The sequence below is a fragment of the Podarcis erhardii genome (genome assembly GCF_964252035.2).
Source record: "Podarcis erhardii genome assembly, chromosome: 8".
NCBI lineage: Eukaryota > Metazoa > Chordata > Lepidosauria > Squamata > Lacertidae > Podarcis > Podarcis erhardii.
In genome coordinates, this window is record NC_138499.1 from 2,937,140 (window position 1) to 2,959,452 (window position 22,313).

Sequence of the window (22,313 nt, forward strand, 5' to 3'; positions counted from 1 at the left end):
CAAAATCCTGCAAACTTGCACGCCTCTTCCTTCACCTATTTTAGTCTTCTGCGACCAATTGTAGGGGGAAGTATTATGTAACACTGATCACAAGAAATCCACACACATTGGAACCTACTTTTGCCTTCCAAAGGACTAGAAAGTCACTTTAAAAATAAAAAAATATAAATATAAAAGCTGCCATGCCCTAGGACATTGGGGAAAATTCAACGCCTTGCTTATACAACCGTATAGGCGAACTGAATTATCTCCCCTCTCCTTCTCCAATACACTGTTTTGGGGTTCTCTTCACCCTCCAGAGCTGATTAGGAGGCAGTGCCAGGGGAGGGGAGAAGCTGCCACCAGTGTACCAGTTTGCTGAATCCGACCTGCTGAAGTAGCTGTGATTCCTGCATTGCAAGGGGTTGGGCTAGATGACCCTCGGGATCCCTTCCTAGTCCACAATTTTACAGTTCTATGAATTCAAGAAAATGTCCTGCTCAGATCAGAACAGCCCACAGAGAAGGGTCCCTGTTCACAAAGGAATCAGAAACTAAAGTAGGGAAGGGAAGCAGAACTGAAAATCTGCCAGAGTTGAAAACAAGTATATCTAATTAATAATCCCTGTTCTTCCAGATATTCTTACTTATAAACAAAATGTGCATTGTTTTATCCTTATCACATGCCTGCCCACCCGTGGAGCTCCATCCAGAATTATTTTTCCATAACTGTAAAGCAACATTTAGCCAACATTTCTAATCTCTTGTTTTTGAATTGCCGTATTGCTGGCTTTTATTGTTCTTGGGTTTTTGCATTCTGCTGCTCTTATTGTATTTTTATTATTCTTGCAAGGCACGGCGCAGTTTGTTTGTTTTCAAAGGGCAAAAGAAAAAGGCCTCTCAATCACCCACAACACAGACAGACTCTCTTTCGCCACGGCTGCAAGTTGCGCCCCCGGCTCTCCCCACCTGCAAGAAAATTATCTGCATCTTGTACGGGATGCTAAGCGAAGGCACTGCCACTCACATGCCCCAGATATCAGTTGCCTGATGAGCTTTATTTGTGTTGCAATGAAGCATGGTGACCCAGCGGGGGCAAGGGTCAAAAGGGGCATGTTGGAGCTGGAAAACTACGATGCCTCTGACACCCAGTGGATGTGAAGGCAATTTATGTCCAACAAATGTCTTAAAAAACAAGCCCGTTATGCAAAAAAACCAACCACATTCTTGTCCTAAGAGAACTGAAACACACCACGCTTAGGGGCTGTGGCAGGGTGGGGGGGGGGTTAGGCTCGGCTAAGCGGACTTGGCTGGAAGGGAACGAAATGCCTCAATGACTGCACACACACACACACACACACACACACACACACACACAGCGCTCTGTGAATTCATTCCAAGGACTGAAGAGGGAAAGTAGTTAGGCTTGAAGAAGATCTGCTATTAATCATCGCCATAATCATGCATTTAATGAACACGACAGTTCCCTCTCCCTCTGGAGGGACGTGGAGGTTCTCGCAGCAACAACCGCTTTGCGACGCACTCGCCAGAGGATGCTGGGAGCCTGCCAGAGCGGGACACCAGTGGCGATGCATCAAGGCGCAGCACGACACCCTTTCCGTGGGCTGCAGTGAGAGTCTTTCGATGCAGACTGGGCGTCCTTAAAACAGGGGGATTTCCTCGACGCGCCGTTCACATCCAGAGCCCTTGTTGGCTATGCAGGGCATGGGTGGGATGTTCAGGACTGGGGCCTGGGAAAAGGATGTGGAGGTAGATGTGGAGGAGGCCAAGGCAGCGGACCTGAAACGTGTCCTTTCAGCCTGGGATCCTCAGCAACCCCGGAAACCCAATGGGTGCAAGGCAGGTTGCAAAAATGCTTGTTATAGGCCAGGCCAACCACTAGTGCTGATTTTTCAGGGATCCAGCAAGTGCTGTGTCTCTACCCAACATGACCAAGCAGGAATAACCACATGCCTTCCTCCTGCGGCTTAAGATGCCTCACTCAGCCTCCAAATCTACCTCTGATCTGCCCTTCCTAGGCGTGCTTGGAGTTCCAGCAACAACAAGATGGCCCTCAGAAGCAGATACGGCCCTTAGGAGATGCTTCCCTATCCTATCCTATCCTATCCTGGAATGCATTAACATATTAACACACACCAGCATTTAGGCATACACTTTAACTGAAATCTATTTCCTGGCTTTTTTATATATAAAGGTGGGACTCTTGACATAAGCAGAACCCTAAGTATAGAATGGAACAAACTGTCTAGGGTACTCTAAAGCAAATGCTTTTGAGGTTCTCATTAAAGCATAAGAAGAGCTTGGCTGCTGGATCAGACCAAGAACCCATCTAGTCCAGCATCTGACCAGATGCCTCAAAGCAGGACCTGAAATTGCAGGGCTGGGAGGCAACCAGAGGGCCAGAGAGAGTTCTGTGGGATTTCAGGGCAAGACGGGCAGAATCCAGAATTCAATTATTCTCTGTCCAGCTTGAACCCTCCTTCTCCATGTGGCAACATTCAGACATTCAGAGTTTCTCCAGTCCCCACAAAGGACGCTTTTTGTCTCTAGATGACAGCTTCGAAGAAATCTCCATAGGCGAAGGCAAGGCCTGTGAACACATTTACACCCCGGCTGCAAGATCCTTTAACATAACCATCGAGAAGGAATGGGAACGTGTCAACTTGAGTCATTACCACTGTTTACTAAATGAACTTGTCCATGCGCCATGCGCCTCTAGTGACTATAGCACCCGTTGCTGGAGCTGAAAGTTGACGAGGGCTCCGACAGGTCCTTCTGAATATTCAGTTCTTTCTGCAAAAGGATTGATCTGAATTTGCCCTCCAAAAAGACATTTCTGAAAACTTCGGCTTTGCATTAACCCTTGAACCGAGTCGCCCTCTCAACCAAAGACAAGTTGACAAAAGGTGCAAAGCAACATCTTTGTTTGTGTAGGTCCACTGGGAACGGGCAAATTGTGGGGACTCTGTTAGGGGTGGAAAACTTCCTGCAATTCAGCCATATTTTTTTTCTGAGTAAAACGTGGAATACTTTCAGAATGTGCCAGAGCTTCTCAATCGGGTTAGAATGTCATTCAGAGAAACAACAGGCAGCCTCTCTTGAGGGTGTTTGATTGGGCTGCATCTCGGCATCAGGGACTAGATGATCTGATCATGCCGTACACAGATCTATGTCAGAAACCCCAATCCCAGGTCACAACAGCTTGTGTTTGAAAGGAGGTCAAGCCAGTACATCATGCAGAGATGCAGTAGGAAGCCTCCTCCATGGGACCAGTTCAGGTTCACTGGAGCTTTTTATTAACAAACTGGTTCCTTGTGGCAGAGGGAAGCAGTTCTCTTGTGAGCCTTGTTGTCCCCTGAAGGCGGCTTTGGGATCATAGCTGCACGATTTGCAACTGCAAAGAAACATCCCCATGTGTCTGGATTACACATTCTAAATTTAGAGATTATTTCTAAAATGCACCTAATTTTTATTTCATGTCATAGGATTGCTAGAGTGCCCAGGGCAGAGTATCATTTTACAGTTCTTAAAACCCATGAAGGCAAATGGAGACAAGCTACTCCTCTTACCACACACAGGCTTTTGCAACTGAAAACTACATGGTATTTTTAAAAAAATGATCTTTGCATTTTTAAAGTTTTGTTTGTCTGATATTTGTTTTGTTTCCCTTTGCTATTGGGGCTTCTTCATATTCCAAAATGGCCTAGGTTGAGATTAGACTCCACGTAGAACGAAGTGTGTCCATTGGGAAGATGTGATGCACAGAGCCAGATTTTCTGCAACCGCCTACATGACGATGCCATGGATGGGGGCAACACACAAGCAGCTTTGCAACCTGGAAATGCTCCTGGATGCAGCTTTGCTGCTGGATTCACAGACAGGGGCACTAACCTCGGAGGTCTTTTTATCCACACTTATTTGTCACAGAAGCAGTGCCCCTTCTTGGAGAGCAGGGAACTGGCCACAGTCATAGAAGCTTTCATTTCCGCAATGCACTGCGATGTGTGCAAATATCCTTCAGGGCTGCCTGGAAATTACAGCTAAAGCAAAACAAGAACCTTGCATGGAGTCAGGCCATCTAGCTCACCATTGTCTTATACCAGGCTTCCCCAACCGGGTGCCCTACGAATGTTTTGGACTACAACTCCCATCAAGCCCTGGCTGGGGCTAATGGGAAGGCACAGTTTAAAGTGTCTGGAAGGCACCAGATTGGGGAAGGCTATTCTGTTTCATGTGGACAGGCTCTGCCCCTCTGCTCAGCAGGCTCCCTTTGCCAGGTTGGACCAGAGGCCCTTTCCATTAATTCACCTGCTCAATAAAAAGCAGAGGCCCTTTCCTGCACCTGCCAGAGACGCCGCCTCCCCTCTGCTTCACGCGGCCGCCTTGGCGCAAATTGTTCCGCTAAACCTGTTTAACGCGTGACCTCGGCACCTAGGAAAGGTATTCTTTTAACCATGAAAATTCCTTTAATAGGCCGCATTAGCATCTTGCATCTGCAAAGGCAGCCTTATGGCGAGCGCTGCCTTCTCCCCCCCCCCCCAAGCAGCCCCACTTTCCATTTCAGAGGCCCGTGGCTTTAGTGCTGAACAAAACATTTGTGAGGCTGGCACCGAGGAAATTTATTTCTTTAATTATTACCCATTTAAGCAGGTCCAGCCATTTCCAGGCGGATCAGCACTAGCTGCTGCTGGGGGCTCATTTATTTTAACTCATCCAGAGCCTCAAGTACTCCTTCCTTGCCGGAAGGGAAAGGCTAAATAGAAGCTCCCATTCCAACAACAACAACAACAACAACAACAACAACAACAACACACCCATTTTCTGTTGCTTTCTTAGTTTCCAAAGGCCGCTTTTAAAGGCTCAGGTGAAAGAACATAGGACTGGGCGCTACATAAACACACACACACACACACACACACACACACACACACACACACTGGAAATCTGCAGTCAAAAATTTGGGTGGGTAATTCTGGATGCAGGTGTGTAATTCAGGCCCCCTCTCCCCCCATTCACCCACCGCCTTTATAAGCCACCGGCCCACAACCCAGAGGGGTTCCTTCAGAAGCAGCTTCAGGGATTGAACCGCATCCAGCAGGGCAGGGAGTTTCAACTTTATTTTCGCGGCACTGCGGCCTCCCCCTATGACTGCCCCACAAATTGCCTGAGACTTGGCACCGGGGGCAACAATTTGAAATCAGAAAGTCGGCCGCCCAGCTGGGCAGGCGGAATTTAATCGCTCCGCTTCCCAGATTGTGGCCATAACCTTGTTGACTACAAAGGAGCGAGGTTACAGTGGCGAGCTTGGGTTCTGCAACAAAGCTACCCAAAGTCTCCTGGTTAATGCATTATATTACTCTGAGGGTTTGGCACGTCAGAGGAGCCTGCCTGAAGTAAGCGGCTGCTTCATATATCAGAATTTCCTGCACAGAGATTAATCTCCATGTAAATGGAAGGGTTAGATTGTGGGAACATGACACATGTGGAACCTTTCTGCCACAGAAACACAGGCAAATCAGCACTCCCAAGCCACATAACTGCTCCGGGGTGTGTCGAATGAAGACACAGTTCATAGCTCACGTTTGGTCACTCAAGGATTCATCTCCATATAAGAAACTGAAACCTGCAAAGCAGCCCCTCAGAATGGGATTGCTGCTACAGGATATGCTTGGTGCTTTTATAGGAAATAATAATATTTTAATAATTTATTATTTATACCCCGCCCATCTGGCTGAGTTTCCCCAGCCACTCTGGGCAGCTCCCAATCAAGTGTTAAAAGCAATGCAGCATTAAACATTAAAAACTTCCCTAAACAGGGCTGCCTTCAGATGTCTTTTAAAGATAAGATAGCAGCTGCTTATTTCCTTGACATCTGCTGGGAGGGTGTTCCACAGAGCGGGTGCCACTACTGAGAAGGCCCTCTGCCTGGTTCCCTGTAACTTGCCTTCTTGCAGTGAGGGAACCGCCAGAAGGCCCTCAGAGTTGGACCTCAGTGTCCAGGCTGAACGATGGAGGTCGAGATGCTCCTTCAGATATACTGGACCAAGGCCGTTTAGGGCTTTAAAGGTCAGCACCAACACTTTCAATTATGCTCAGAAACGTACTGGGAGCCAATGCAGATCTCTCAGGATGAGTGTTGTGTGGTCCCGGAGGCCGCTCCCAGTCACCAGTCTAGCTGCCGCATTCTGGATTAATTGCAGTTTCTGAGTCACCTTCAAAGCTAGCCCCACGTAGAGAGCATTGCAGTAGTCCAAGCGGGAGATAACCAGAGCATGTACCACTTTGGTGAGACAGTCTGCGGACAGGTAGGGTCTCAGCCTTCGTACCAGGTGGAGCTGTTAAGACAGCCGCCCTGGACACAGAATTGACCTGCGCCTCCATGGACAGCTGTGAGTCCAAAATGACTCCCAGGCTGCACACCTGGTCTTTCAGGGGCAGTTACCCCATTCAGGACCAGGGAAAGCCAAAGTCCTGCAACCTCTCTGCCCAGAAGGGCATTTCAGACCAGTTTGCTCTCTCTCCATAAATCAGCTGCCTTTCCAAGATTTGCTCTCGCACCAAATGAAGGAGTCAACCCTCTATCATCGAGCTCTGCAGGTGGACAGGAAGATAAGCCCCTAATCAGAATCCATTTCTGTGCCCTGCACATTCTTTAATGTGATTGAGCTGTGCATTGTGGACGGTCCCGGGAGCAGGAGACTTGCAGAAGACCACCGGCCAGCCCCGCCTTAGGAGTCCGGTGACCACATAGGGAGCCCTCGCCACTCTAGCCACCGGCCATCAGCTGGTGCCCTGCCAGCCATTGCTCAGCAGTCTGACAGGTCAGCGTGGAGCCTGCTCAGCACAATTCACATTAATTGGACCAAAACTCTTCTGGGGCCGACACTCCGCAAACACAGAGGCCAACCTCAGCAGAAAACATCTGCAGGGGGATGCACAGCCGTTCGACAGCTCTCACATATATAAACCGTTTGTTTTAAACATGGCTTTTTGCTCTCCCCTGAAAGGTATTTCACAAGCAAGTTCAAATGTGATCTCAGAGCTACAAGGGCGTGCACTGCAACACTTGCATTCCAGCTGCAAAGGGATGGGAAAGGAAGTTGTCATAGGTGCAAAAAATTCAGTAATCTGGGCGAGGACACACTTTGAAAAAGTACAACCTTTGCCAACCTGGTGCCCTCCAGATGTTTTGCACTGTGACTCCCATTAGCCCCAGACAGAACAGCCACATGATGCTAGAGCCAATGGGAGCATGTTCATGCTGGTAGCGGTTGATGGTTGAGTTGTGGTCCAAAACATTTGGAGATAACCAACGTAGCAAAGGTGCAGGGTGGCCAAGCAGCACAGTCACCTCACTTGTTTCTTATAATGCCAGCACTTACACATCTTTTTTTAAGGGGGGCGGGTTCAAATCTCGCTGTAGACTTTTTGTTACATTCCACACAACAAGCTTGTAGGGTAAAGGTAAAGGGACCCCTGACCGTTAGGTCCAGTCGCAGCCGACTCTGGGGTTGCGACGCTCATCTCGCTTTATTGGCCAAGGGAGCCGGCGTACAGCTTCCAGGTCATGTGGCCAGCATGACTAAGCCACTTCTGGCGAACCAGAGCAGCACACGGAAACGCCGTTTACCTTCCTACCGGAGCGGTACCTATTTATCTACTTGCACTTTGACATGCTTTCGAACTGGTAGGTTGGCAGGAGCAGGGACTGAGCAACGGGAGCTCACCCCATCGCGGGGATTCGAACTGCCGACCTTCTGGTCAGCAAGCCCTAGGCTCTGTGGTTTAACCCACAGCGCCACCCGTGTCAATATTATTATTATTATTATTATTATTATTATTATTATTATTACAGATGGTGCAGGGGGTAGAGCTGTGGAAGAGAATGACTTATCTAAGACTAGCTGGTGAGTTCATGACCACAGTAAGGGGTGTCTCTGTCCTGGCTCTCTGGCCCTACTACCCATTGCTAGCTGTTTCCAGCTCTTCTATGATTCTATTTGGAATTCTATTGGAATTCTATTCTGTTGGAAAGGAAATCAGTTACCCACCAGGGGAGAGTGGTTATGTAAGCTTTCAGAATATTCAGAATTAACCAAATTGACAGATATAATAAGACAAAGACCAAAAATGAAGTGAAAAAGGAATGGGAGTGCCTAAATGAATACCTTAAAAGCCAAGGTTCGAGGACTGAGGCTGAGTCTGGAATAACTTTGTGAAGTGAAAGAATAAGAAAGAGCGATCTATATCTGGATGCTAGGATAGAGATGATAGAGATGATAAGGAAAACAGGAAAACATGAAGACGCAATGAGAGGTAAAGGAGGTGCTGTGGGATTGGTGGAAGTCAATGCTTATTTCTCTTTTTAGTGTTTATATTATTAACTTGTAAGATATGGATTTGGGTTTTTTTGTTTTTTGTTTTTTTTAAAGGTGGTTTTTGTGTTTGTGTATTGTTATTTTTTGATATTTTTTTATGTTGTATGGAAAATACTAATAAAATTTATAAAAGGGGGAAAAAGAACTTACAGACACCCAATAAATCTGAATGCTAAAAGATTCAGGACAGATAAAAGAAAGCCTTTCTTCACGCAGCCCGTGGTTAAACTATGGAACTCCCTGCCACAAGAGACAGTGATGGTCATTAACCTAAATGAACAAATTCATGGAGAAGATGACTACCAGTGGTCACTAGCCAGGATGGCTCTGCTCTGTCTTCACAGTTGGAGACAGCAATGTTTCTGAATCCCAGTTGCTGGAAAACACAGCAAGAGGGGAGAGGGGTTTCGTGCTGGAAACCTGCTTGCAGTTTTCAGACAGGCACCTGGTTGGCCACTGTAAAGACAGGATGCAAGACGAGATGGGTCATTAGACTGATCCAGGAGGCCCTTCTTCTGCTCATCCATTCAGTGGTTCCCTCAGCCTCAGTTCCTGGTAGGATGCAACACCGCCTCCTTGGATGAAGCTTCATCAGAGACACAAAACCCCAAGAAGGGGCCTGAGGACATTAAGCAGAGAACAGGTTGCTCATGTGATTCCCCTGCAGTGACAAAAGGAGGTGGGTGGGCTGGGGGTGCCCTGAGCGCTTTTGGCTGCTCCGCAAAACGTAGAAACGGCATTCCCGTGACATTCAGCCCTTCTAAAATTAGTTGGTAAGCAACCAGCCGAGTGCGCATTTTCTTCCAAGCGCTTTTCGTCCTTCCTGGCAGCGATGACGGCCCTTGACAGCTTGGCGCCTGGTCAGCCGCCCCCGCACTCGGCTCTCCTGACTGTGCAAGGGGGTTTCCCCAGCCACCTTGGGAATCCTGCTGATCAGCACACACGTCCCTGGGGAACTCTCTGGCATTGAACGCTGAAGGATCCCGGTGCGCTTAAAAGCACATGATGTTCATAAGAACATAAGAAGAGGCTGCTGGACCAAGCCAAAGGCCCATCTGCTCCAGCACCCTGTTCTCACAGTGGCCAAGCAAGGTGCTTGCTTGTAGGAAACCCCCAGGCAGCTTTCCTGTACAAAATGCCTCTCCACTCCTCTGGTTTGCAGAAACTGGAATTTAGAAGCATTGCCGAATTAACAGGGAGGATAAGGGGAGATATGGTACAAAAAGTGACTAAGGAGTGGGCTATCTTTAAGGAATACATCAAAAATAATGTGGAAAAAGTCGAATTTCTGACAGATACTGAGTGAATCCAGAAAATGGTTACAGTGAAAGGAGAGTAAAGTTAAGATAAAAGAAGAGATTAAAGAAATAATGAAATGTGTTTAAGCTAGTTGGAAAAATGAAGTAGCGTAACAAGAACGGCTGGAAGTCAAGTCACTTGGTGGGTGTCTGTATGGGGTAGGTGTGTAGGTATGTTGATATGTAGGTATGTTGACCCCTGACTGTTAGGTCCAGTCGTGGCCGACTCTGGGGTTGCGACGCTCATCTCGCTTTATTGGCCAAGGGAGCCGGCGTACAGCTTCCGGGTCATGTGGCCAGCATGACTAAGCTGCTTCTGGCGAACCAGAGCAGCGCACGGAAACACCGTTTACCTTCCTGCCGGAGCGGTACCTATTTATCTACTTGCACTTTGAGGTGCTTTCGAACTGCTAGGTTGGCAAGAGCAGGGACAGAGCAACGGGAGATCACCCCGTCGCGGGGATTTGAACCGCCGACCTTCTGATCGGCAAGCCCTAGGCTCTGTGGTTTAACCCACAGCACCACCCGTGTCCCTATCAGTTGGATTACTTGCACTTAAATGTCTAAATATCTGCATGCAATGAGGATTGGACTGTCCTAAGAATTGCAAGGAGGGAGAGAATTGACCACTGTTCGCTCACTCGCCCATCTCAACACCTGTGTTTTGCACACTCACCCAACGAAGCCACTATCCTACCAGCATACATGAATACTCATATGAGGGGAAAAGCCGAATCAGGCACAGGATACAATCCAGAACCAACTGCTCACATACAAACAGGTCCATGTCTTTACATCAGCCATCCCCAATATGGGCTGATATTCAACAAAGTTTTACTCAGAGTAGAGCCACTGCAGTCTCCCCTCATTCTCACTGCAACCTTGCGAGGTAGGCTTGGCTAAGAAAAAGTGCAAATCCAGCACGTTTTGTGGACTGAGCAGGGATTTGACCCTGAATTCTCTCATGGCCAACACTCCTACCAGCTTCAAGCTCCATTCAGTTCCTTGGTTTTATCCTTTCTGCTATTCACGTCATTTTGCATTTTTATTTCCCCCCTTCTCACGACCAAGTGAAAGCAAAATAGCCCCAGAAATATAAAAGCCCCCAGGAAGGGGAAGATCGTAATATCTACAGACTCTGCTCTGGAGGGAAGCTGGAGGGTGCCTGCAAATGCCACTTGAGGGCCTCTTCAATTCCATCACAGCGCCAAGAGTGTGTTAAGCACAACCAGAGACGGCTCTTTAATAGATTGAGGTCAGGCTCGCTTTCCGGACAATGTCAGCCCTTAATTTTGTTCCTGCTGCTTTCAATCTTGCACTCGGGGCTGCCTTTCCCCATCACTCTGCCCTCCATGAAACTCGTCTGTGGAATTTGCTTTTTTGAAAGAGCGAGGGGTTTTTGCCACCACCAAAGACCTTGCCTATTTCCTCGACTGCCTGTAACTCGTGTATATGGCATGGAACCAGGCAAAACTCCTTATTATAGCAGCCGGTTAAATATCTCGCACCTTTGCTGAGTGGAAGAATGCAAGAAGAGCCTTTCTGTTCCAGACCTATTTAGTCCAGCATTGCATGTCCCACAGTGGACGCCCAGGCACCTCTAGGAAGCCCACAAACAGGACCCCAGTGTAACAGCCCTCTCCTCACCTGCAGTTCCAAGCAGCTGGTGTACGGAGGTATACTGCCTCCGACAGAGGATGGCAGTGGGGAAGGGTCATTGCTCACTGGCAGAGGGAACTGCCTTGCATGCAGACGACCCCAGGTTCAATCCCAGCCATCTCCAGTAGAGCTGGAACGTCTCCAGGCTGAAACCCACAGGCTTCTATCAGCCATTATCTTCCAGCCTAATCTACCTTGCAGGGGTGTCGCAAGAGTAAAAAAAAACAATAACCCCATGTAAGATCCTCTGAGCTGCTCGGATGAATGGTCAAATATGTACCTATGCATTTAAAAATGTTTTTAACCTACAGTTCCAAAGACCAAAGCAGGCGATAATACCATAATGCACTTAAACTACAGTGGGCGCTCGGGTTGCAAACGTGATCCATGTGGGAGGCATGTTCGCAATCCGCGGTGCTGCGTCTGCACACACGCAGGTCCTGATTCGGTGCTTCTGCGCATGCGCAAAGTGTGATTTAGTGCTTCTGCGAATGCGCCGAAACCCGGAAGTTTCCCATTCCAGTACTTCCAGGTTCGGTGTGGTACGCATCCCGAAAACCTAAAGCGTCTGTAACCCGAGGTATGACTGTATATCGACTGATATTCCTTGTCCCTTTAGGTGTGCCATTTCAGGGGGTGGAACTTATTCCCCCCAAATTTCTTCAGTGAAGGGTCTTAGACATATGTTTGTGATGAACTTAAAACTGCTTTTTTGTGATTGGACAACATTTAGCTTGGGAAGACTATGTTTGATGAAGAAGCACATAAACCGCCTTTATCCTTCTGAAAATGTCAGGTAATGACAGACAAACAAACAAACAAAATTGGCAATAATTTCTAAAGATTTCTATGCAATTTTTTATACATTTCACACCAAGCAAAACTAATTTTATTAATTTAAGTGAAACAGCTTTTGAAATCCCAAGTCATGATACAACTTTTGAGCACCCCTTGTTTTTTGGAATTTGAATGTTGAAGCACATTATGTTCCACCTGCCCTTGGCTATGTGTGCAATTTATAAATAGGTCATATAAGGAAGGTTTACATCTTAAAGAAATGGGACCCAGAGGTCAGCTTGCCTGGTACAGAATTGGTTATTCATGCAAAAACTCAACCCTTATACATACAAAGTAATTTTAAAGAAGAAAGTCCCTTTGACTGCATTATATTAGTAGTAATAGCATCTTGCCCTTCTTTCCAAAGGAAGCCAGGCCAGAAAAAAAACATCCACGTTTATAAAAGCATCCCAGAACAGTCAAAGCATTATAAAAACAGCTGCAATTGAAAACATGATTTCTTCCAGCAATCTCTGGGTTGCCAGGAGCAGCTTTTTTTCTTCTTGCCTGGGTAGACAGGTAAAGGTAAAGGGACCCCTGACCATTAGGTCGAGTCGTGGCTGACTCTGGGGTTGTGGCGCTCATCTCGCTTTACTGGCCAAGGGAGCCGGCGTACAGCTTCTGGGTCATGTGGCCAGCAGGACTAAGCTGCTTCTGGCGAACCAGAGCAGCGCACGGAAACACTGTTTACCTTCCCGCCGGAGCGGTACCTATTTATCTACTTGCACTTTGACATGCTTTCGAACTGCTAGGTTGGCAGGAGCAGGGACCGAGCAACGGGAGCTCACCCCGTCGCGGGGATTTGAACCGCCGACCTTCTGATCGGCAAGTCCTAGGTTCTGTGGTTTAACCCACAGCGCCACCCGCATCCCAAGTGGGTAGACAGGGATGCTTTCAAATTACTCCTGATAGGAGACAGACACGCCTCACTAGGGAGGGCATTCCACAAGCACGTGCAGAGTTCTTTCCTCTTCCCGCTGAGCCACACAGCTGGGAGAAGGGGCTTTGAGGTGCCCTTCTCATTCCCAGGTGAAACGTCTTATTTCAGACCTTGCTCTCGCAAGTAGGAGATGAGCAGGTCAAACTGGACTGCTTCAGGTCGCATGGGGAGAGGGGGCTCATAGGATAGGACGTTCCTCCATGGAACAAAAGCTCCCACCAGGAGCTGGCCCCTTTCTCCCTGACTTCCCCGTTTCCTACATGCGAGGATTCTTTACTGTATGGCACAGCATCCCGTCATGGGAGCCCTCGGCGGCACCAGGTTGACCGCGTCACCTCCTGTTTGCGAGAACAAGGCCTTAGAGATTAAGCACTGATCTGATCCGTCTCATCTAATTCTGGGCATTTCCCCAAGCCTCTTTTGCGCATAACAATCTAATCAAATTTTGGAAGTGGAGCAAGGTGGCGAGGCGAGGCGCGGAGGCCAATCTGCCTGGCGGCGAGACGCATCTGAGCTCCGGGCACGTAGTGAATAAAACCCACTCCGCTCAGGTCCACCGGCCAAAAGGCAAATACCCAGGGCTCTCCAAGCTTGTGATAACGAGCTTGTGGCTTGTGGACAAGCTAGAGGAAAACTACTGGTTTCCCTCTCGCTTACAGAGATGGATGACTTGCTTGATCACTTCTGGCAGCCTCGTGATTGGCCACTGATATTGCAAAGGGCTTGGCGTTAGAGGCAGCCCTGGGACCAAAAAAATCCTTAACTTGTGCCAGTGGCGACAAAGCAGGTGTTGGGTCTGGGTGATGAAAGTGAATCAGGTCGGCCTCAGCTGCCCGTAAGGGAACCACACACACACACACCCAGCAGGAGGAGGACAAAGCAAAGCCAGTTAAATAATTAATAGCCACATTTGTCATTTCCAGGGAGGATTCAAAGGCGGGTGAAGTTGATGGAATTGAAGGAATACAGCCTTGTGTGCACACAGAGGGGCCAGGCACCTGCTTGGTTCAGCTCATTTAACATTCAAAAGCACTTGACGTTCAATATCCGGCTTCTGTCTCAACTGGGGAAAGATCTGAACCGCTGTGTTCCAGATGCAGAGATTTAGCACCCGCATCTGGTGTTGTTTTGAGTTATGCCCCTTCTGCAGCCTACATTGGACCTCCTAAGGTGGAAACAAGATTTACCAACTATTGAAGAATGGCAGATGAAGATGATGGACTATACGGAACTTGCCGAACTGACCGGGAGACTCCGAGACCAGAGGGAAGGGACGGTGGAAGAAGACTGGAAGAAGTTTAGGGAATATTTGAAAAAAATATGTTAATGTTTAAATCTCAGAATAGCTTTGGAAGAGGATATAGGCTGTAGGGTTAGAAGTAGAAGATAGGGTATTTTAAAATAGTATTATTTGTAAGTGATAAAATGTGAAGTCATTTTAAGTGTGATTAAAAAAAAAGATGGTTAGAAATTATGATATATGTAAACTGCTAAAGATGAAGTAAAATGAAAATCAGATAGGTGGGACTTGGGGAAGCCCACTTAACAATATTTAGAAAAATAAGGATATGAGAAGAATTTGTTTGTATTGTTTGTATTGTTTGTCTTTTCTGTTTGTGTTTTTTATTTGTGTTATAAAATGAATATTTTTTTTTGAAAAAAATAAATACATTGGACCTCCTAAGGTGGATGAGGTGGGGTGGCCTCTGGCTGGTGGCATGAAGCCATGGGCTCCATCCATCTCCTCACCTTGGCATCATTACTCTGCTGGCGCTCCCCTTCCCTTAGGGCTGCTAGGGATGGGGCACGACTGGGAGAAGCAAAGGCATGAGATGGTGCGTCCCAGGTTCACCGGGGTGCTGCTCAATGCGCCCAGAGTCGGAGCCCCTGGGTCAGGGGCTGTGGTGCTTAAAAGCACATCAAAGCAGCCCGCCCACCTGGTGAAAGAGAGGAGCGCTTGAGTGTTTCACCCTGGCTCTAAATTGGAGTCGTGACAGAGGGAGACAAAATATTGACCCAATAAATCCAGAAGGAGAGCGCCACTGCCAGGCGGAATTATAACCAGCCACAGTTAAATGCCAAGCAATTAAGCTGTCAAGTGTTCCTCCCATCTCTTTGCTAGCCCCAAACACTCAGGAGACAAAAGGAACTTCTAAAGGGAATGTGGTCCTGCAGATCAAGCAAGCACGTTGCAATGCAATGAACTAAGCACATAAATACTGCCGGGGCGCTCAGCACCACAAATGTGCACACTCAAACACAAACAGATGTGGTTCTAGTTTGGAAGCCTTATAATTCCAGGCCATCAGATGCGGAAAGGCTCCAGGAAGCTAGCTGGAGCTCATCACTTAAGAACACTGTAGAAATGTCCCAGGTTAGACCCCTAACACCTCCAGCTAAATTGATAGAATCATAGAGTTGGAAGGGACCCCGTGGGTCATCTAGTCCAACCCCCTGAAATGCAAGAAAATCAGCTAAAGCATCCATGATAGTTGGCCACTCTGCTTAAAAACCTCCAAAGAAGGAGAGTCCACAACCTCTCATGGGAGACCGTTCCACTGCTGAACAGCTCTTACTGCCAGAAAGTTTTTCCAAAAGTTTAGTTGGAATCTCCTTTAATGTAACTTGAAGTCACTGGTTCGAGTCCTACCTTCCAGAGCAGGAAAAAACAAGCATGCTTCCTCATCCATGTGACAGGCCTTGAGATATTTGAAGATGGCTGTCATATCTTAAAAAGCAGAGACATCACCCTGCCGACAAAGGTCCGTATAGTTCAAGCTATGGTTTTCCCAGTAGTGATGTATGGAAGTGAGAGCTGGACCATCAAGAAGGCTGATCGCCGAAGAATTGATGTTTTTGAATTATGGTGCTGGAGGAGACTCTTGAGAGTCCCATGGACTGCAAGAACATCAAACCTCTCCATTCTGAAGGAAATCAGCCCTGAGTGCTCCCTGGAAGGACAGATCCTGAAGCTGAGGCTCCAATACTGTGGCCACCTCATGAGAAGAGAAGACTCCCTGGAAAAGACCCTGATGTTGGGAAAGATGGAGGGCCCAAGGAGAAGGGGACGACAGAGAACGAGATGGTTGGACAGTGTTCTCGAAGCTACCAGCATGAGTTTGACCAAACTGCGGGAGGCAGTGGAAGACAGGAGGGCCTGGCGTGATCTGGTCCAGGAAGTCACGAAGAGTCGGGGATGACTAAATCAGTGTTTCCCAACCTTGGGCCTCCAGCTGTTTTTGGACTATGACTCCCATCATCCCTAGCTAGCAAGACCAGTGGTCAGGGATGATGGGAATTGTAGTTCAAAAACAGCTGGAGACCCAAGGTTGGGAAACACTGGTCTAAATGACTAAACAACAATAAACAACATCATATCTCCTCCCGGTCTCCTTTTCCCCCAGGCTAAATATACCCAGCTCCTTCAACCAAGCACCTAGGAAAACAGAAAGCTGCCTTATACCAAATCAGATCATTGGTCCATTTAGCCCATCTAGCCTAGTACTGCGTAACACGGAGGTTTCCCCCCAGACCAACCTGGAGATGTCGGGAATTGAACTTGGGAACTGTTGCACGCAGAGCAAATACTCTACCACCGAGCTACACTCTTTCTCCCAAAGCAACAAGGCTGGGAAACGGCCCATTCCACCCCTGTCTGACAGCTGCTTCCACTCACAGCAGGCAGCACTAGGCTAAATGGAGCCAGGGGTTCGACTCAGCATAACACCTCAGCTTCACGAACAGAAGAAATTTCTGACAGCAAGAGTTGTTTGACTCCTTCTACAGACTCCTTCAGAGGAGAATGGACTCTCCTTCCTTGGAGGTTTCTAAGCAGAGGTTAAAGGTAAAGGGGTGATATGATAGCCATGTTCAAATATATAAAAGGATGTCACATAGAGGAGGGAGAAAGGTTGTTTTCTGCTGCTCCAGAGAAGCGGACACGGAGCAATGGTTCCAAACTACAAGAAAAAAGATTCCACCTAAACATTAGGAAGAACTTCCTGACAGTAAGAGCTGTTTGACAGTGGAATTTGCTGCCAAGGAGTGTGGTGGAGTCTCCTTCTTTGGAGGTCTTTAAGCAGAGGCTTGACAACCATATGTCAGGAGTGCTCTGATGGTGTTTCCTGCTTGGCAGGGGGTTGGACTCGATGGCCCTTGTGGTCTCTTCCAACTCTATGATTCTATGATTCTTTAAAGGGACCCCTGACCATTTGGTCCAGTCGTGACCGACTCTGGGGTTGTGGCGCTCATCTCGCTTTACTGGCCGAGGGAGCCGGTGTACAGTTTCTGGGTCATGTGGCCAGCATGACTAAGCCGCTTCTGGCGAACCAGAGCAGCGCACGAAAACACTGTTTACCTTCCCGCCGGAGCGGTACCTATTTATCTACTTGCACTTTGACATGCTTTCGAACTGCTAGGTTGGCAGGAGCAGGGACCGAGCAATGGGAGCTCACCCCGTTGCGGGGATTCAAACCGCCGACCTTCTGATCGGCAAGTCCTAGGCTCTGTGGTTTAACCCACAGCACCACCTGCATCCCTCAAGCAGAGGGTTAGATGCCCATAAATCTGTCAGGGATGCTTCAGATGTGATTTCTGTATTGAAATGGGTTGGATCAGATGACCGTTTGGGTCCTTTTCAACTCCATGATTCCATGACGCCTCGGTTGTCAATGCCGGGCCTGGAAAAATTGCACAGATGTATGCTGAAAATAAGGGATGCAGGTGGCACTGTGGGTTAAAACACAGAGCCTAGGACCTGCTGATCAGAAGGTCGGCAGTTTGAATCCTCGCGACGGGGTGATCTCCCGTTTCTCGGTCCCTGTTCCTGCCAACCTAGCAGTTCAAAAGCACGTCAAAGTGCAAGTAGATAAATAGGTACCACTCCGGCGGGAAGGTAAATGGCATTTCCGTGCGCTGCTCTGGTTCGCCAGAAGCGGCTTAGTCATGCTGGCCACATGACCCGGAAACTGTACGCCGGCTTCCTCGGCCAATAAAGCGAGATGAGCGCCGCAACCCCAGAGTCGGTACAACTGGACCTAATGGTCAGGGGTCCCTTTACCTTTATGCTGAAAATAGGCAATACCTGTAAAATGGTGACAGGGGGTACTAGCAGATGAGGGAAATGGGCTCCTTAGAGATGCATTTTTTTCCAGGCTGCTGAGTCACCAGGCCGTAATTTGAGACGGTCCTCCCTTCCTCCCTCGAGCCCCCACCCGCCTGCTTGCTAAGAGGAAAGGAGCCAGGTACGATAAACAAGAGATGGAAGCTGGCGCACACCTGGGGCCTGCTGATTATGGTGTAATCAGATTTGAAATGCTTCTGCAGAGCTCCTGGAAAAGGCACCCCGATTTCACAGCCACGCAGGCCAAGGTGAAGGGAAATCTTTGGGATCGATTGGCGTCCAAATTAAGTATGGGGCGGGGGGAGGAATCGATCTCCATCTAATTCCGCCACTGCCCCCCACCCCACCCTGAAAAGCAACCCAGATGGAAATAAACTTTTTTATTTTAAAAAAACACTGAAGCAAATGAAACGTTTAATAGGGACAGAAGCGGCCAAAGCGGAAGATGATCGTAAAGAAGAGTATTAGCAAAGATGCAACAATCCAGTCTGCAGAAGGACTGGGCAGGGCAGGGAGAAGGGGGGCAGAAAGGGGGGGAGAGAAAGCATCCCCCTGACAAAGAGGGAGCTGTTCCTGAGCTCCTCTTCAGCGGCCCTGTGCTCCTCTCCACCGCTGCCCCCCCTCACTGCATCCCCCTACCACCACCTTGGTGGATAAAAAGCGTGAGAGAGGAAATTGAGAGTGGGAAATCAGGGCTGAGCGGGGGGGGGGGGGGGCGGAAAGAACTGCTTAGGGCACCTCATCTCAGCAGGTGAGGGGGGTGGAGATTTAGCTTAAACCGTGGATTAACTCACTGGGTGCTGCGGATGGGGGGGGGACACTTTTAAAGTGTGCCAATAATAGCAGAGTGGGAGATTCAGGAGCTGCACGGGGGGGGGGGGGCGGGGGCGTGAGCAGGGAGAGAGTTTCCAGAGTTGATGAAACACGCTTTCCGGGGAATCGGTCTCCCCGAAGCCTTAAGAAGAAAGCTGGAGGAGGAACCTTGACTTGGGAACCCTGTGTAGAGTATTTTTAACCTGTATTTTAAATTGTATCTTCCCCCCCCCCCATTATGTTTTTATTGTAATTTTACTGGTGTTAGCTGCCCTGAGCCTGGCTCTTGCCAGTGAGGGCGGGGTATAAGTAAAATTTATTATTATTATCAATGTAAGATAATTAGGAAATTCTAGGAAGTAATAAACTAGGCCTAAGGATTAAAATAAAGATCTGTTATAGTGAACATTATGGATTGGAACATGAAGCAAAGATAAGAAGTTTGTAATTGAAAGAAGGTATTTGTGTTATAAATATGAAGTTGGAAACTGTTAAATATGTGATACAATGAAATTCAGATTGAGGGGTGTTGAGGAAGTCAATTTAGCAATGTAATATAACCAGGATACAAGAAGAAACAATTTTTGTTGTTGTTGTTGTTGTTATGTTTTTGTTGTTGTGTTAAGTGTAATGTTTTTCTATTGTGTTAATGTCTATGTTCTATAAGAGAAATGTAATAAATTTTGGGGAAAATATATTATTATTATTATTATTATTATTATTATTATTATTATTATTATTAAAAACAAAAAAAAATCCTTCCAGTAGCACCTTAAAGACCAACTAAGTCAGTTCTTGGTATGAGCTTTCGTGTGCATGCACACGAAAGCTCATACCAAGAACTGACTTAGTTGGTCTTTAAGGTGCTACTGGAAGGAATTTTTTTTGTTTTGACTATGGCAGACCAACACGGCTACCTATCTGTAACTATTATTATTATTATTATTATTATTATTATTATTATTATTATTATTATTATTGACACGAACAAGACTTCTGTCCAGGTTGTGAAGAAAGCTGCACTTCCCATAATACTCATTGGCCTCTTTCATGTTGCTGCTTCTGTGCAGGAGTGTAGGACTGTTCTGAAGAAGCCTTTTCCATTAAAGAGACCCCCTTAAGTCTGCCAGCAGGACACTGTAACTTATTAGCACGAAGCTCCAAACAGGCAGGCCCTGAGCAATGGACCTCAGTTCTTCTAACGCAAGAAGAGCCTGGTGGATCAGGCCCAGGGTCCCTCAAGCCCAACATCCTTTCCTCGCACCTGCCAACCAGATGCCCCGGGGGAAACCAGAGAGGGCTACCAAAGGAGCTGCCACCCGCTTGCCCTTTTGCCTGCCCCATGCCCATATAACGGGACCCGAAGGGGTGTGTTAGCTTGTAAGATCAGCGTCTTCGTTTGCTTAGCCATGAGTAGAACCTGCTGTGCCTTCCAACCTTACTTTGCCTATGCATTGCACTGATCTGAACATTAAAGGTTTTGGAAGAAAATGTACTCAGGTGTTTGACATCTTTGTCCAGTAAGGGCCAAAGGGCATGGATGGGCCTTCACAAAATAACGTTTGGGGCGGAGGGTTAAAACTGCATCCATTTCTTAAATATATATTTGGTTCAATATATGGAGGAGTTAACGTTGTTCACACTTGACCTGAGTTTTGGCCGACAAATTTCTGTCCAGATAAAAAAAAAGATCTAAATACTGCTTTTAAAACATGAATAGACCAGAGCTCTGGAGAACTTCCAGGGGAAGAGGCAGCCATAAAGGAGAGGCTATTATCAAGGCCATCTCTCTGTGATGTCTGAACTTAGGAACTGGCAGCACAGTTTTAGACGTCTGGGAAATGCTAGAGAGGTATTAACAGATAACTACCAACCTGGTTATTGAACTGGATTTATAGCACTCCTCACTCCCGAGTACAATATACCTGGGTTTTTATGGATGGATTTTTAAGAGTGTGGTACCTTCCACACAGTGCTAGGGAAAGGATGGGACACAGATAGAGAAATGTTTGAATAAATGCTATGGTCCATTTCCTTGTTCTTGAACTTAAAGGAAATAGCTGAACTAGATCTCTGTTTTCCTGTTAGCTATTTTTCATGTCGGAAGTGAGAGCTGGACCATAAAGAAGGCTGATCACTGAAGAATTGATGCTTTTGAATTCTGGTGCTGGAGGAGACTCTTGAGAGTCCCATGGACTGCAAGAAGATCAAACCTCTCCATTCTGAAGGAAATCAGCCCTGAGTGCTCACTGGAAGGACAGATCCTGAAGCTGAGGCTCCAATACTTTGGCCACCTCATGAGAAGAGAAGACTCCGTGGAAAAGACCCTGATGTTGGGAAAGATGGAGGGCCCAAGGAGAAGGGGACGACGGAGGACGAGATGGTGGGACAGTGTTCTCGAAGCTACCAACATGAGTTTGACCAAACTGCGGGAGGCAGTGAAAGACAGGAGTGCCTGGCGTGCTCTGGTCCAGGGGGTCACGAAGAGGCGGACACGACTAAACAACAACAAACAACAACAAAAATCACGTCCTACCTGCCACTGTTTAAAAGGGAGATTTTAAAATACTGTATTTTTTGCACCATAACAGTCACTTTTTTCCTCCTAAAAAGTAAGGGGAAATGTCTGTGTGTGTTATGGAGGGAATGCCTACGGGTGGCATGCCTACGGATTTTCCTCCTCTAAAAACTACGTGCGTGTTATGGTCGGGTGCGTGTTATAGAGCAAAAAATACGGTAATTGGAGTTCCTGAATTGCATTTATTCCAATAAGATTCCCAAACAGATGCTCAAAGTAAAGTAGATCTGAGTCTTAATGTTGTAACTCCATTTGTAAACTTTCCAGTTTGGAGATTTTCTTCTGAGTTCTGGAAAATAAGCCCAAGGTTCCTTGCAAGAACTTAGACCTGAGATATTGAGCTACTCAGGATTAGTGAAGTTTCTATTTGTGAGCTTGCAAAGAAGCCAATATTTTATAAGGGGCTGTGACTTAATCCAGGATGGGGAAACCAGTGTGGTCATTTCCAGATACTGTTGGACTCCAACTCTTATCAGTCCCAGCCAGCATGGCCAGTGGCCAGGGATGTGGATGGGAGTTGTAGTCCGACAACATCCAGAGAGCAACATCTCAGCTACTCCTGATTGAGGAGATCAAATCCCACAAGGCTAACTTTTACTAGCAGCAGATGAGCTAAGCTATCTTGCCAAGTACTTTGCACTGACCTAGCAAACCTCAGCTCTGAGACGGTTGAACTTGATAATAAAAAG

The 22,313-nt window shown here is 47.3% G+C and overlaps 1 protein-coding gene across 1 annotated transcript in view; it reads right to left on the bottom strand.

The window, feature by feature from the left end:
* The window catches only part of ZC3H3 (zinc finger CCCH-type containing 3), a 264,865-nt gene that overhangs the window by 81,811 nt on the left and 160,741 nt on the right, over positions 1–22,313 (bottom strand). The gene's annotated exons all lie outside the window — the stretch shown is intronic.